This window comes from Bombus vancouverensis, chromosome 1, assembly GCF_051014615.1.
Source record: "Bombus vancouverensis nearcticus chromosome 1, iyBomVanc1_principal, whole genome shotgun sequence".
Classification (NCBI taxonomy): domain Eukaryota; kingdom Metazoa; phylum Arthropoda; class Insecta; order Hymenoptera; family Apidae; genus Bombus; species Bombus vancouverensis.
The window spans coordinates 3,091,512-3,097,511 of NC_134911.1; the positions used below are offsets into that span (position 1 = coordinate 3,091,512).

The following is a 6,000-nucleotide window of genomic DNA, read 5'->3' on the forward strand; positions in this document are numbered from 1 at the left end:
GCGAAACAACGATATTGCGTGATATTACTTAATAAAACGCAATGGAACGCGTCCTTTCGTTTTTCAACATCGTCTCTGGCGATAGCTCAATAAACTCGGCGTCGCTGTTACCTGAAACGCATCGTAAATCGATCCTCTTACGTTTGTTGGCTAAGAAAAATACCACGCAGTGCTCAATGTCTGTAAATCAAGTACAGTTAAGACGATCAACCCGGAAAAATTCTATACTTCGTCATGTGCAGCGACCTTGAAGTAACATGAATTCGACCTTCTTCCATAGACGAAAGAAGAGATGAAATTGGAATTATAAAACATTTTTTTATTCAATTTATCGGTTTCCATGTAAATGGATTACGTGTACGATTTTGCAACTTATTTATTCGAGTCTTGAAAATACGATTTTACTAATCCCAGTCTATTTGAAATATTATTTTTTCACTTTTTCCTCTATTTTATCTGCATAGTAATAAAGAATGACGAGATTTGATAAAATATCCAAGAAATTTCATAACGAATACAATACGCTACTTTGAGGAAACAAATATATACAACATCGTCACTAGTTTGACTAATAAACTCGCAGTCGATGCAACGTAAAACGTAGACGTGGGAGAAGGAGAAAAAGAAGATGAATTTAATTAATGAATATTAACGAAAATTATTCGAAAATTTTAACAATATTGCACTTTACTGTACATGATATGACAGTTTTAATTTTTGTTTGGAAAGAATTTTCATCAGTCGTGACAAGATGTATTACTATAGCAGTTGTTGTTAATATATTAAAGTTTGCATTAAAATAAAAATTTTATATATATATACATAATATATAGTATACTATCTTAATATGTTGTATCTTTGTAGTTTTTCGAGTTCTGAATTTATTTTGTACTTAATAAAATAGTTTGCGTATGATTTTGAGAATCTCGTTGTTAATTGATATTTAGGTGCAATAAAATACGACTAGTAATAATATCGAACTTTTGAACGTATATACAGGACGAAACGCAAGATGCAATTTCTGTTGTGTTTATATCAATGTTCACTACTCCTTTATCTATTCAATTATCGTGCTCTTATTTATTTCACGCATTTGCTGTTAAATGTCTGATATTCAATAACAAAAGCGAACAATTTACGTGGCCCGTATCCGTCGAACAACTCTCTCTTACAAACTAATTTTACTATCAACCAGGTAACATTTAAATATTCTCTATTCACACAATTCGCCCACAACCATACTTCCGTATTTCACGTGATTAATTAACCAATTAACTGTTTCCAACCTACTTAACGCTTTTGGCATAATACGCGCGTAAATTCATTCGTAAAATTTTAGAAAACGTTGCGTCGTTGAACGACGTTGTTCCACGATGGATATTTCACGGTAGACGAAACCGGCGGCGGCGTGTACGGTAAATTTCTGACCGGAAAAGGATCCTCGGCGCAAGCACGATGAGTTGCGAACAAGCACGCAACAGAGGCCTCGCTGCTAAATGGTGCAATTGTTACAAGCGGTGGGATATGAATCGGTCAACAGAGTAGTGGTTTTTCACCTGTTCGTGGCCATAATATCATCGGACGACGCGAACAAGAACTTTCACACGTAAACGCACAGCTTTACAGTTATGTACATTGTTAGCTATGCGCTTGTTTTGCCTTATGCTGACGGATGGCACAATCCACTATTGGATTGAGTCGTTGCATTAATTTGAATGCGGAATACTCGTATGTAATTGCGGTGTAATTATTTGCACGGAATGCAGTGGAATATTTGATGAGATTGGATCGAGGCTCTGACAAAGAGAAATTGAAATCGAAACAAAAAAGGAAGTTTCCCATTGTATATTAAAATTAGCTTATACAAGTTACAAGTGTCGGGATACTTTGGTCGATCTGTGATAATAATATACAATGGTACGTCTATATACAATTACAATTACAATATACAATTTATGTCCATATCGCGTGTCTTATATAAGACACTTTGAAATTTTATTAAGACTGCAATAAGATACTGAGATACGACTAGAAGAAAGCAGTCTGAAAACGCGTATAAGCAAGCTACAAGATATTTACGCATATTGAAGCATATATTTAGTATAACAATTAGCCATCTTAAGCGTACAAAAGTAATTAAGCATTATAATAGAATAAATAGTTCTGTGCTTTCTGCGAGATATAATATCGTACTTGTACTAAATATCTTGTCATTTCTATGTACACGTATACGTATATTCCCAGAATTGTTTTAAACTCTACCAATATGGTCATGATAGTCGAGTTTCATAACAGTGCTAATGAAATTTCATAATGTTTCGCACAACATACATACTATGCTCATAACAGGTGCCTACAAGTTTCGAATGTTTTCTGCACAGAGGATTAGAATTGTTTATAATATACAGGAAAGGGGGTGATTCTACGCGAAAAAAGAAATCGAAAATAGAGAATAAAAATTTTTCGTTCGAGGCTTTGTTTTCGAGAAAATCGACTTTGAATTTTCGCTCGGTACGCGTGCGGTACGTTATAACGAATCTCACTGTAGATCGTTGTCTCGATGGAAAAATTAAAAAAAAAATTTTTATTCTATATTTTCGACTTCTTTTTTCGCGTAGAATCGCCCCCTTTTCGCTTGTACTACCAGTTACCAACCACCCTGTATATGGGAGTGTTTGTAATACAACATTAAATTGATATAAATTATTTTATAACTCTGATTAGTATTTTTGCATTGAGTTACATGAATTTGAAAATTGTTACGTTATTTTATTGCTTTTCCTAAATTAGGTCGTTGCAACTTTTTCATTGATTCTTTACAGTCGCATCAACCACTATAATAACTTATTAGCCACTTAGTTGAGATTATAGATTGAGTTTTATAATTTTTGGGAATGATCGATCCGTTGTAACAATTTTAGCAATTACAATGTTTGATTAAAAGTTTGTAAGATACCTTTAAGCAGTAGAATATTTTTGTATTCATCTTTGAATTTTTGTATTAATTCAAAGGGAGAAAACAAATTTTTTATTCGACAACCTGTATTCCCCATTTTAATGTTTTAAGAAGTAAGTAAATGTTGCGTGATAAAATATGTAGTTTAGTATATTATCGTCTTAAAAAATAAATAAATTTTGCACGATGAAATATATATTCCAACATATTATTATTTAACTTCGAAAAATGTAATGGAGATAGATATCAATTCAAACATAACTTTCACAGAAGTTCGAAATTTAGGGGTAACATTGAAATGAAATTTAATAAAAAGGTTGGATGGAAATTTTCATTGAAAGAGTAAGATTTTCATTATAATCGTCCTTCACATATTCATGTAACTCTTTCAGTAAAGTACGAAAAAGAAACTGGCTTTGCAAATTTATTAGGAGTATTTATCACGCGTAGAAAATGATTTACGTACAAGTGTAAATCTAGCCTAAAATATTTTACACAGATCTTCCATCTAATTAGACGAAAAGTCGTTCAAATTATACTTCAAACCATTTTTACATATAATCTCATTGTTAAGTTGAAGAAAATGATTTATACGCAATTAAGGATTCTTCTAAGAATAGCATACGCACATTTTTTACTAAATTATCGCAGAAAAAAAGAAGATTGTCCAATGGTCTAAGCAATTATGTTTCAAGTCATTTCGCGTAGTTTATTGTCGAACTATAATAAATTATTCATACATAGATACGTATCTTTCGCAGAATAATTTATACAGACCTTTCACCAAATTATAAGGAAAATTGTACCAGAACCAAATCCACTATTCTTAAATTACCTTTTCCATTACCGAGGATCCACCAACAATAAATCTTGTCTTTTAAACTCGATAAAGATCTTTCCTCGATTTAAGAAACTTTCTTCGATCAGCAAACCTGCTATATCTCGAATATCTCACGCGATCTTGTTACTTAGCTTAAACATTTATCAATTATCTACGGTTGTGTTATCTCTTCCCTTGAAGATTTTGAAGGTAAATTATTTTCATAAAAATTCATGACAAACTTTCTCTAAATAATATAATAAATTCCTCTTATCTTCAAAGTTACAAGGTATCTGAAAATTGAAATCTTATAGGATCTCTCGATCAAATAAAATCCTTTGATCATAACGATATCCCTGTTCAATTTTCTAAAGATTCGATTGTACATTTTCTTTCTTGATACAGTTCATTAAAAATTTATATTAATATATTATATCACAAAATCAAATCTTACAGCCGAATAACTTCTTCAGATCATTTCAAACATGGAATACTTTCTATGTCGGCTTACGAACGTTTTCTACTGTGAATCTATCACGCTGTCAAAATTAATATATTGCACAGGGTATTTATTGTTTCTTAATTTCACAAAACTCTATCTAATCTAATTATTAGTGGCTCATTAAAATTCCCTTACAACAATTTTCGTCAGTAAATTATATTTCATACAATAACACACTAAACCTTCTTATAGTAGTTTACTTCAACAAGAATTCGTCAATTATTAATAACTTCATTAACTTCTCAAACCTGTAAATTTCTCGTTTCACAGTTCACTAAAATAATAAACATCATATTTATAATCCATAAACTTACTGCCTGTTGAAATTAACATTTCACACGATCCCATTATCTGGCTTAACAAAACCTTCCCAATGATAAACCTTTTCAATATAATTCACTAGATCACAATAAGACAACATCTTTTTCTTTATTATTCAACAGTCTACGTAGTTGTTGAAATGAAAATTATAAATGAGAATCTCTCTTACCATTAAACCGTCTAAAAGTTAGAACTAAAAGTTGACACGATCTAATTTCTTGGCTTGAAACGTCCCTAAAGATCAGAAATCTCTTCTATTTTACAATTTCCTCTTTTAAAGTGAGCGACAATTCTACTCCATTTTCTCTGTCAGAACAACCCTCCAAATCATCCCCCAATCAAATCTCTTTCTTCACCAAATTAACTATCGCACCTCTGATTCTGTCACCTTCGAACTCAGCCTCGGATAAAATCGCCCAATCTTCACAAACGAAGCATTTCTTCGTCAGAAGAATCTCTCACTATCCGGTGAACGACCCGTCAAACGATTCGTCAAGACACGACAACATCAGATACATGGAAATTGTCGCTGCATTTGGAAGTTTCGGATTGTCAGCTAATGAAAAAGCATCTTTTTTTTTCGAATGTTAAAATTGGAAAATTGAATTCTAGCGACGAAATGTCGCGTTCCAGAACACTGTGCGCTCGTAGGTTGCAGACGAGGTCGCAGAAGACTCGCGAATGAACGTACCAGGTCGACGTAGCTCGTCGCAGTTCCTCCTTGTCATCACATGATCCGCCGCAAGGGATCGTAACACACTTCACTGATCGAACGTCACGCACTTATATGTTACGGTTACACCTGGTCCAGATCGCGGTCAGACACTAGGAACGAAAAGGCAAAAGACACTTGTGCAAAGTGAGTTCGACTTGTGATACTCTTGTACGACCGGCTTCTCGTACATCCGATCGGTGACTGGAGCGTGTTGGCTCGCACGGCACAGTTCGCGACTACTACTCTCCTTGCGCCTTTCTCCGTCTCTCTTTCTTCCTTTGCATCAAGGTGTAACACCGATGATCACCCCTCTACCTTCCCGACCCTCTCTCCGTGGAATAGCCGTCGTTCTTTCTACCGTGGAACACCCCGAAAATTGCTCAACGAGCGATCAGCGATCCTTACGCGCTAGGTAAATCGCGGCTAACGCGCGCGCCGGATTACCGTGGGAATCGAAGGCTTCCGGCTGTAAAGCTTGCTTTTCATTCTAATTACGCTTGTAATTACACTAAGGATGTCTGTGAGTTCTTTATGGAATTTAAAAGTGAAATGCTCTACGTATAACATGTATAAATATGTAAAATATTTAGAGTACAGTACTTAAGATATTTAGACGAAACAAATTGCTATTTTCATTCCATTTCTTTAACCGGCTACGCAGAGCCATTACCACTATACAGGGTGGT

General features: G+C 34.1%; 1 protein-coding gene across 4 annotated transcripts in view; it reads right to left on the bottom strand.

The window, feature by feature from the left end:
* Nucleotides 1-5,547, bottom strand: part of LOC117160562 (uncharacterized) — a 32,523-nt gene extending 26,976 nt beyond the window's left edge. The window contains exon 1 of one of the 4 annotated variants that reach the window (XM_033341392.2): nt 5,291-5,545. The gene's annotated coding sequence lies outside the window, so the exon portion shown is untranslated. Of the gene's footprint in view, nt 1-4,972; nt 5,244-5,290 lie in introns of those variants that run through there. The other 3 variants (XM_033341393.2, XM_076618193.1, XM_033341394.2) reach the window with 3 other exon arrangements.
* Nucleotides 5,548-6,000: the final 453 nt, after the last annotated feature.